Source organism: Phocoena phocoena, chromosome 1 (genome assembly GCF_963924675.1).
Source record: "Phocoena phocoena chromosome 1, mPhoPho1.1, whole genome shotgun sequence".
NCBI classification, from domain to species: domain Eukaryota; kingdom Metazoa; phylum Chordata; class Mammalia; order Artiodactyla; family Phocoenidae; genus Phocoena; species Phocoena phocoena.
This window is the reverse complement of record NC_089219.1, coordinates 154,728,181-154,738,913: the sequence shown is the minus strand read 5'-3', so window position 1 is coordinate 154,738,913 and position 10,733 is coordinate 154,728,181. Positions and strand designations below refer to the sequence as shown.

Below are 10,733 nucleotides of genomic sequence, written 5' to 3'. Positions count from 1 at the left end.
GTCAGTCTGTGGTTTGACACAGCAAAGTCCATTTCAACTTATAGCCCAGAACTCTTTAAATAATATGAGAGTTGATTTTAGGTATATGAAATTTTCCTTTCTAAAGACCTGTGATTCTTGTACCTTTCAACATGGTAGTTTTTGTAGATCTCTTAAAAAATTTCTTCATTATTATGGTACTATTCAGTATTCTCATACATTAATCAATGATGCTAATGTATCTTAATATAAATAATCAATTTTATTTAGTAATTAAATAAATTACCATAGAATTATTTTAAAAATACCTTATGATTTTACAACATTTATATTAGGAGCCATCAAGCCCTAAAATATTTTTCCTGAAGAGATCTGGCAAGATTTTATATAAATTTTGAGTAAATTCTTATTTTTGCCTTTTTTCTACTTTATTTCATATTCACACCACAATAATGACTCTTCTAATTTAAAATATAAACCATAGAGGTTTCCTTAAAGGTGGCAGGGGAGGACTGGAACTGTCAAAGACAGAGTGACAGGTGGGGTTGGGAATAAGTGAACGGTCTTGACAGACTCAAAGTTGCTGGTGGCTTGGAACTGCACCTGGTAGGACAGTGGATGGATCTTGCAACTGTACACTTTGAACATAAACTGGTTAGTGGGCTGCTTGGGCCGGCATTCAGCGTGCACCATGAAGAGCAATGTGAGGGAAACTGGTGCCCAAGTAGGGGCCGTCCTTGTGGTGCTGCCTCGATGGTGTCTTAGGTGTGGAATTGTCCATGCACTTGGGGCAGTAGAGCTTCACCAGGGCCTCACCTGGGGTGTCAGAAAGGCTATTGGAAAGCATTGGCTTGTTCTCAGAGTGCACATGGGGCAGTAGAGCTTCACCAGGGCCTCACCTGGGGTGTCAGAAAGGCTATTGGAAAGCATTGGCTTGTTCTCACAGTGCACATGGGGCAGTAGCCGAACTCTCCCTGCTGGTACTTTTCCAACATCTGGGTGGTACCATGGTTTGTGAGGATATAGGTGGTCTGGGTGAACCCATACAGCATCTTGGCTGACTGCTTAATCAGGGTTCTCTGTTTGGGGTTGTCTTCCAGCTCTTTATCAGGCTCCAGGTCCAAGATCATGTCTAGAGTTTGTCTACAGTGAGGCACCTGATCATTGAGTTGACTGAGATTAAATTTGTCCTGGATGGAGTCTTCATCCACTTCACAAAGAATTCATAGTCATGGAGCCCACAGAACCAGTATAAATAACACTTCCTGATGTTTAAATCATTTTTTTTAATTTGTCATTTATTTTTCCTTACTGATTTCCTGATGCTTCTTTGTCTCTGTAATTTTGCTTTCTTGAGTGATCATAAAAGTCTTTGAAAGTTAGGGGTCTTTTTTTTCTTTTGTTTTGCAAAGCATGTCATGATTAAAGTGTGTTTCTACTTATTTTAATGAATTAATAAAAATATCATGGGAATGATATTTTTAATTTCTATGTACTTTTAAGTGTTTATTGAACATAAGTATCAGTAAAGACTAGTAACCACATCAAAAGAGTTCAGCTCAATGGATTGATTTCACATGTCAGAAGATACCTGCTTAGTCAGACTCAGATCAAAAACAGAATACCAATAACCTAGCACATTCTCATCTCAGTAAAAACTGTTCCAGTTAACTGCTCCCATGACTTCTAAAACCAGAGATTCGTCCTGTCTTTTTTTGTACTTAGTATTGATAAATTATGCATTATGCACATTATAGACGATCAATTCCCATTGTGTGAGTATTCCACAATTTTTATGGCTTCTCCTATGAGTGGATATTTATGTGGGTAGCATCCAGTTTGGGCTTACGAATAATGCTATAATGAATATTCTAGTGCATGCCTTTCAGTGAACTTATGAATGCACTCCTGTTGGGTTTAGGTATATATATAGGAGTGGAGCTGATTATCTTTGGAACTGTGTATCTTCAGCTTTTGTAAATACTGCAGTTTTTCGAACTGTCCTTATGCTTGAGGTTTTTTTTTTCTATTGATACCATTTTTTTTTAGTACATCTTTATTGGGGTATAATTGCTTCACAATACCATGTTAGTTTCTGTTGCACAACAAAGCAAATCAGCCGTATGCATACACATATCCCCATATCCCCTCCCTCTTAAGCCTCCCTCCCATCCTCCCTATCCCACCCCTCTAGGTCACCTCAAAGCACCGAGCTGATCTCCCTGTGCTATGCTGCTTCTTCCCACCAGCCAACTATTTTACATTCGGGAGTGTATATACATCAATGCTACTCTCACTTTGCCCCAGCTTCCCCCTCCCACCCCATGTTATCAAGTCCATTTTCTATGTCTACCTCTTTATTCCTGCCCTGCAACTAGGTTCATCAGTACCATTTTTTTTTTAGATTCCATATATATGCATTAACATATGGTGACACACTTCACTCTGTATGACAGACTCTAGATCCACCCACCTCACTACAAATAACTCAATTTAGTTTCTTTTTATGGCTGAGTAATATTCCATTGTATATATGTGCCACATCTTCTTTATCCATTCCTCTGTCGATGGACACTTGGGTTGGTTCCGTGTCCTGGCTATTGTAAATAGTGCTGCAATGAACATTGGGGTGCATGTCTCTTTCTGAATTATGGTTCTCTCAGGGTATATGCCCAGTAGTGGGATTGCTAGGTCATATGGTAGTTCTTTTTTTAGTTCTTTAAGGAACCTCCATACTGTTTTCCATAGTGGTTGGATCAATTTACATTCCCACCAACAGTGCAGGAGGGCTCCCTTTTCACCACACCCTTTCCAGCATTTATTGTTTCTAGATTTTTTGATAATGGCCATTCTGACTGGCATGAGGTGATACCTCATTGTAGTTTTGATTTGCATTTCTCTAATAATTAGTGATGTTGAGCATCTTTTCATGTGCCTTTTGGCCAACTGTATGTCTTCCTTGGTGAAATGTCTATTTAGGTCTTCTGCCCACTTTTTAACTGGATTGTTTGTTTGATATTGAGCTGCGTGAGCTATTTGTATATTTTGGAGATTAATCCTTTGTCTCTTGTTTTATTTGCAAATATTTTCTCCCATTCGGAGGGTTGTCTTTTTGTCTTGTTTATGGTTTCCTTTGCTGTGCAAAAGCTTTTAAGTTTAATTAAGTCCCATTTGTTTATTTTTGTTTTTATTTCTGTTACTCTAGGAGGTGGGTCAAAAAAGTTCTTCCTGTGGTTTATGTCAGAGTGTTTTTCCTATGTTTTCCTCCAAAAGTTTTATAGTGTCTGGTCTTACATTTAAGTCATTAATCCATTTGGAGTTTATTTTTGTGTATGGTGTTAGGTAGTGTTCTAATTTCATTCTTTTACATGTAGTTCTCCAGTTTTCCCAGCACCACTTATTGAAGAGGCTGTCTTTTCTCCATTGTATGTTCTTGCCTCCTTTGTCATAAAACAGGTGTCTATAATGTGCATGGATTTATCTCTGGTCATTCTGTCTTGTACCATTGAGCTATATTTGTTTTTGTGCCAGTACCTTACTGTCTTATTACTGTAGCTTTGTGGTATAGTTTGAAGTCGGGGAGCCTAATTCCTCCAACTCCATTTTTTTTTTTTCCTCAAGATTGCTTTGGCTATTTGGGGTCTTTTGTGTTTCCATATGAATTGTAAGATTTTTTGTTCCAATTCTGTGAAGAATGCCATTGGTAGTTTGATAGGGATTACACTGAATCTGTAGATTGCTTTAGGCTATATAGTCATTTTCACAATGTTGATTCTTCCAATCCAAGAACATGGTATATTTCTCCATCTGTTTTTTTGTCACCTTTGGTTTCTTTCATCAGTGTTTTATAGTTTCCTGAGTACAAGTCTTTTGCCTCCTTATGCAGGTTTATTCCTAGGTATTTTATTCTTTTTGCTGCAATGGTAAATGGGAGTGTTTCCTTAATTTCTTTTTCTGATGTTTTGTTGGTGGTGTGTAGGAATGCCAGAGATTTCTGTGCATTAATTTTGTATCCTGCAAACTTTATCAAACTCATTGATTAGTTCTAGTAGTTTTCTGGTGGTATCTTTAGGATTTTCTATGTATAGCATCATGTCATCAGCAAATAGTGACGGTTTTAATCCTTATTTTTCCAATTTGTATTCCTTTTATTTCTTTTTTTCCTCTGATTGCCATGGCTAGGACTTCCAAAACTATGTTGAATAAGAGTGGCGAGAGTGGACATCCTTCTCTTGTTCTTGATCCTAGTGGAAATGCTTTCAGTTTTTCACCATTGAGTATGATGCTTGCTGTGGGTTTGTCATATATGGACTTTATTATGTTGAGGTAGATTCCCTCTATGCCCACTTTCTGGAGGGTTTTTATAATAAATTGGTGTTGAATTTTGTCAGAAGCTTTTTCTGCATCTAGTGAGATGATCATATTGTTTTTATTCCTTAAATTGTTAATGTGGTGTATCACATTGACTGATTTGCATATATTGAAGAATCCTTGCATCCCTGGGATAAATCCCACTTGATCATGGTGTATGATCCTTTTAATGTGCTGTTGGATTCTGTTTGCTAGTGTTTTGTTCAGGATTTTTACATCTCTGTTCATCAGTGATATTGGCCTGTAGTTTTCATTTTTTGTGATACCTTTTGCTGGTTTTGGTATCAGGGTGCTGGTGGCTTCGTATAATGAATTTAGGAGTGTTCCTCCCTCGGCAATTTTTTGGAAGAGTTTGAGAAGGATTGGTGTTTGCTCTTCTCTAAATGTGCTCTTCTCCAAATGTTTGATAGAATTTGCCTGAGAAGCCATCTGGTCCTGGACATTTTTTTGTTGGAAGATTTTTAATTATGGTTTCAATTTCATTACTTGTGATAGGTCTGTTCATATTTTCTAATTCTTCCTGGTTCAGTCTTGGAAAATTGTACCTTTCAAAGAATTTGTCCATTTCTTCATGGTTGTCCATTTTATTGGCATATGGTTGTTTGTAGTAGTCTCTTATAATCCTTTGTATTTCTGCAGTGTCAGTTGTGATTTCTCCTTTTTCATTTCTAATTTTGTTGATTTGTGTCCTCTCCCTCTTTTTCTTGATGATTCTGGCTAAGGGTTTATCAATTTTGTTTATCTTCTCAAAGAACCAGATTTTAGTTTTATTGATCTTTGCTATTGTTTTCTTCATTTCTATTTGATTTATTTCTGCTCTGATCTTTATGATTTCTTTCCTTCCTCTGACTTTGGGTTTTCTTTGCTCTTCTTTCTTTAGTTGTCTTAAAAGTAACATTAGATTGTTTATGTGAGATTTTTCTTGTTTCTTGAGGTGAGATTGAATTGCTGTAAACTTCCCTCTTAGGACTGCTTTTGCTGTGATGCATAGGTTTTGGGTCATTGTGTTTTCATTGTCATTTGTTTCTATGTATTTTTTATTTCTTCTTTGATTTCTTCAGTGATCTCTTGGTTATTTAGGAGCGCACTGTTTAACTTCCATGTTTTTTTGTGTTTTTTACAGGTTTTTTCCTGTAATTGATTTCCAATCTCATAGTGTTGTGGTCAGAAAAAATGCTTAATAGGTTTCAATTTTCTTAAGTTTACCGAGGCTTGATTTGTGACCCAAGATGTGATCTATCCTGGAGAATGTTCCATGAGCACTTGAGAATAAAGTGTATTCCATCACTTTTGGGTGGAATGTTCTATAAATATCAATTAGATCTATGTGGTCTATTATGTCATTTAAAGTTTGTGTTTCCTTATTAATTTTCTGTCTGGATAATCTGTCCACTGGTGTAAGTGAGGTGTTAAAGTCCCCTACTATTATTTTGTTACTGTCAATTTTTCCTTTCATGGTTGTTAGCATTTGCCTTATGTATTGAAGTGCTCCTATGTTGGGTGCATAAACATTTATAATTGTTATATCTTCTTTTTGGACTGATCCTTTGATTATTATGTAATGTCCCTCCTTCTCTCTTGTAACAGTCTTTATTTTAAAGTCTATTTTATCTGATACAAGTATTGCTACTCCAGCTTTCTTTTGATTTCCATTTGCATGGATTATCTATTTCCATCCCTTCACTTTCAGTCTGTATGTGTCCCTAGGACTGAATTGGATCTCTTGTAGACAGCATATATATGGGTCTTTTTTTGTATCCATTCAGCCAGTCTGTGTCCTTTGGTTGTGGCATTTAGTTTATTTCCTTTCAAGGTTATTATCGATATGTATGTTCCTATTACCATTTTCTTAATTGTTTTCGGTTTGTTTTTGTGGGTCTTTTTCTTCTCTTTGTGTTTCCTGCTTAGGGAAGTTTCTTTAGCATTTGTTGTAAACTATTTTCATGGTGCTGAATTCTCTTAGCTTTGGTTTGTCTGAAAAGCTTTTGACTTCTCCATCAAACCTGAATTAAATCCTTGCTGGGTACAGTAATCTTGGTTGTAGGTTTTTTTCTTTCATCACTTTAAGTATATCCTGCCACTCCCTTCTGGCTTGCAGGGTTTCCACTGAAAAATCAGCTGATAACCTTATGGGGATTCCTTTGTATATTATTTTTTTGTTTTTCTCTTGCTATTTTTAATATTTTTCTTTGCATTTAATTTTTGTTAATTTGATGAATATGTGTACTGGTATATTTTTCCAAGGTTTTATCCTGTATTGGGACTCTCTGTGCTTCCCGGATTTGGGTGACTCTTTCCTTTCCCATGTTAAGGAAGTTTTCCACTATAATCTCTTCAAATATTTTCTCAGACCATTTGTTTTTCTCTTATTCTTCTGGGATGCCTATAATTTGAATGTTGGTGCATTTAGTATTGTCCCAGTGGTCTCTGAGATTGTCTTCAATTCTTTTCATTCTTTTTTTCTTTATTTTTCTCCTCAGCAGTTATTTCCACCATTTTGCCTTCCAGCTCAATTATTCATTCTTCTGCTTCCGCTATTCTTTTACTGATTCCTTCTAGTGTATTTTTCATTTCAGTTATTGTGTTGTTCATCTCTGTTTGTTTGTTCTTTAGTTCTTCTAGGTCTTTGTTAAACACTTCTTGTATTTTCTCAATCCGTGCTTCCATTCTGTTTCTGAGATTCTGAATCATCTTTGCTATCATTACTCTGAATTCTTTTTCAGGTAGATTGCCTATTTCCTTTTCATTTACTTGGTCTTATAGGTTTTTACCTTGCTCCTTCAACTGTGACATGTTCTTTGCTGTCTCATTTTTTTTTTTTAATGAGTAGGTTGTGTTCCTCTTTTACTGGTTGTTTGGCCTGAGGCGTCCAACACTAGAGTTTGTAGGCTATTGAGTAGAGATGGTCTTTGTGCTGAGATGAGGACCTCTGGGAGACCTCACTCTGAAGAATATTCCCTGGAGTCTGAGGTTCTCTGTTAGTCCAGTGGTTCAGACTCGGAGCTCCCATTGCAAGAGCTTCCGCCCGACCCCGAGGTCATGAATCAAGATCCCACAAGCCATGTGGGGCAGCAAAAAGAAGAAGAAAAAAAAAAGAACAGTAACAAAGTAAAAATAAAATCAGACTAGGAAACTAACAGATTTATTAGAAAGAATGTAAAAATAAAAATATATATGAATCAACAACTGGAATGTACATCAGTACCCTATAGTAAAAAAAGAGGAGGAGGGAAAAGGAAAAAAAAAGCTGGGGGAGGGAAGGCCTTGGCTGTGGAGAGCAAGGCCTAAGCAAGGGTGAGGTTTGGGTGGTGTATGGGGCCAATGCTCAGGACCCACGAGGCTGGAAAAGGTCCTGAGGGCTGTGGGGGGTGGGGCTTATACTCAAGGAACAGTAGACTCCCAGGCGTGCCACCCACCCCTGGTCTCAGAGGGTAGGGGACCTCACCTGGGAGCCCAGCAGGGGCAGAGCAAGTGCCCTCCTCTCCTCTCCTGCTCCTCTGGTCTGGGGTCTGGGAGGGCCCCTCCTGCCTGCCTCTCTGATCTCCCAGGCCTCTCTCCTATGTCCCCAGGACCAATACGGTAGGGGGAAAAGGGGGCCTTGGAGGGCAGGGGACCAGCCTGGGAGCTCAGCAGGCTCCCTGTGCCTGAGTGAGTAGAGTAATCACCCTCTGCTCCTCTCCTGATCCTCCTAGATGGCCCCTCCTATCTGCCACTTCTGATCTCCCCAACCTCCCTCCTATGTCCCCAGGACCCATGCGGCCTGGATGGGGCTTTGGGGGGAGGGGGAAATTGGCTTGGGAACTCAGCAAGCTCCCTGGCCCAAGGGATGCCAGTCCTGTCTGGGCTCCACTTCTCCCCCATCGGTCTGCCTACATCCTACTGGTTCACTCTGGGGTTGCTCCTGTCTCCTTGGGGGTCAGAGTACCCTACCAGTGGCTGGCAGGCACCCTAGTTGTGGGGAGAAGCTAACTCTGCGTGTTCCCACACCGCCATCTTGACTCCTCCCCTGTGCTTGAGTTTTGAGGTACATAATTTACTTTGATATTTATAAGAAATCTAAAAACTCAGCTTTTATTTTCCTATTTACACAAACTTTCAGAAATGTGTATTTTAACTTCAGAATATTTTATCACATTTTGTTATAATTACTAGTTTTATAACATTGTGGTAAGAAAATGTGATGTAAACCCTTATAATTTATCTGTTTTCAAGTGTGTTGCAATTTATTTTAAAATGTCCAAAGTATGTTGGAAAAATAGGAGACAGAAAGTGGATAGAGTGAGAACATAGTTACATAGAAAGAACAGCCTACAGTTTAGTAGTTAAATGACCTCAACTTCCTTTTTCTATTATCTTCTTTTTATGTTGAAATTTTTTCCTTTTTCATACTATCATTGATTTCTTATTAACTTCTCTTTTACCTTCTTATCATTTTTTTCTGACACTCAATGGTTTCAGACTAATCATATCCCTGATTTAGACTGGCATATTTGTAAATATCAATTGACATTTCTTTCATTCTTCATCACTTTTTAAATATTTTTTGTATATAATTATTTTTTTTAACATTTTTGTCAAATATTTGGGTAATTTGTTTCTCTCTGTGTACATGTAGTTATCTCATCTTTAAAACTCAGACTTTATACTTTGCTTTTGATTCAGGAATTTAACCAAAAATAGGATTATTGCTGTGACATTTATAATCATATTACTGTTTCTTGTTGTCTTAGGGCCTCTAGTGTGGCTATAATTTTTAGATTTTGTTTTTTACTTTCTTAGCAGTATTTTTTGACTCATTATTCCTTTTTCATTCCAGCCTGTTCTTCCCATCTAATTAGTTATTGCTGTTTTATAGACATTATGTATTTTTATGTGATTATGACAACAAAAGTTTTCCTGAAATTCCTCCTAGGTCATTGAGTGTTTTTTTGACACATATGTACTGGGCTCCTATTTTCCAAAAATGATTCTAGGTCTTGGGGACTGATCAACTAGCAAGAAAAACTTGAGTTCTTGCACTTGAGGAACTTGAATTCTGGCAGGGGCAAGGGAGGCAATCAATAAAAAATTTGGAAAATAAAAGAATAAACATAGTAGATAAAAATTCATGTTATGAAAAAAATCTAACAGACCAAGAGTTTTCATAGTACATTGGGGCAGTTGATGTGGAGTGGTCAGGTGTGGCCTCTGTGAGGAATGAAATTGAAGGAGTAAGCCAGACAATTATGTGGGGAAAGCCATTTCCAGACAAAGAAATATCCTGTGCAAAAGCCTTAAGTCAGGTCTAGTATAAAATACATCTTCTCACCATTGGAAAAATATTACTTTCATGTACATTTGCATCTTTACACTGTCAAAGTATCATTATTTAGTTTAATACAGTCTTTGCTCCAATTATCACAAACAAATGTAGAAATGCATTATCTCTTCTTTGGATGAACTTAATCTGGATACTTTATCAGAATATTTTAAGGTATCTCATGAACTACAATTTGTTAATATAAAACTTAAAGAGCCAGTTAAAAAATATGAAGTTGATTTTTTTATCATTAATTTAGAACAATTTTACATGCTTCCAATTAATTTAGAGATTACCAAAAAAGGGGCATTTAAAAAGCATTTGATCTTCAGAAAACCTTTACTAAGTAATTATAAGTTCTTAAAATCACTTTCCTTTAGGGCTTCCCTGGTGGCACAGTGGTTGAGAGTCCGCCTGCCGGTGTAGGGTACCCGGGTTCGTGCCACAGTCTGGGAAGATCCCACATGCCTCAGAGTGGTTAGGCCCGTGAGCCATGGCCGCTGAGCCTGCATGTCCGGAGCCTGTGCTACACAACGGGAGAAGCCGCAACAGTGAGAGTACTGCCAAAAAAGAAAAAAAAATCACTCTCATTTGAAAAGAAAAGCATGTGTTCTTTTGTGTAATCCATCTTAAACTTTAAAGTTTTTCATTCTGGGCAAAAGAAGTTTGCTCAGTATTTTCCAAAATAAATATTTCTAGATACACAGTAAGTTAGCAAAAGACGAGAATTTGAGCTATGTAAATTTTGAAAATTTTAGTGGATTATGTTTGTCACTAATTTCTAGTACTGAATCCTCTCACTAGATCTTTTTAGAACTGTATTCAGTTTTTTGCTGTTGTTTCTTTCTTTTTTTTTTTTTTGCATTTTGCCTTTATTTTGCAGAAAATGTTTTGCTGATTGTCTTTGGCTATTTTTTTCAGAAGAAAAATATTGCCATTGACAATACAAGAGACAATTACATATGCTGAAAATTAACACATTCTATTGGGCAGAACAGTGAAATTTCCATTTCAGCTAAAGTCTGTTGTCCTCAACTATGAATTTATTATTTTGTCCCTAACAGCTTAACTATAAGTATGATAG

The 10,733-nt window shown here is 37.1% G+C and overlaps 1 pseudogene; it reads right to left on the bottom strand.

Moving 5' to 3' along the window:
* Window positions 1–471: 471 nt before the first annotated feature.
* On the bottom strand, window positions 472–8,343 carry LOC136118216 (casein kinase II subunit beta pseudogene; annotated as a pseudogene).
* Window positions 8,344–10,733: the final 2,390 nt, after the last annotated feature.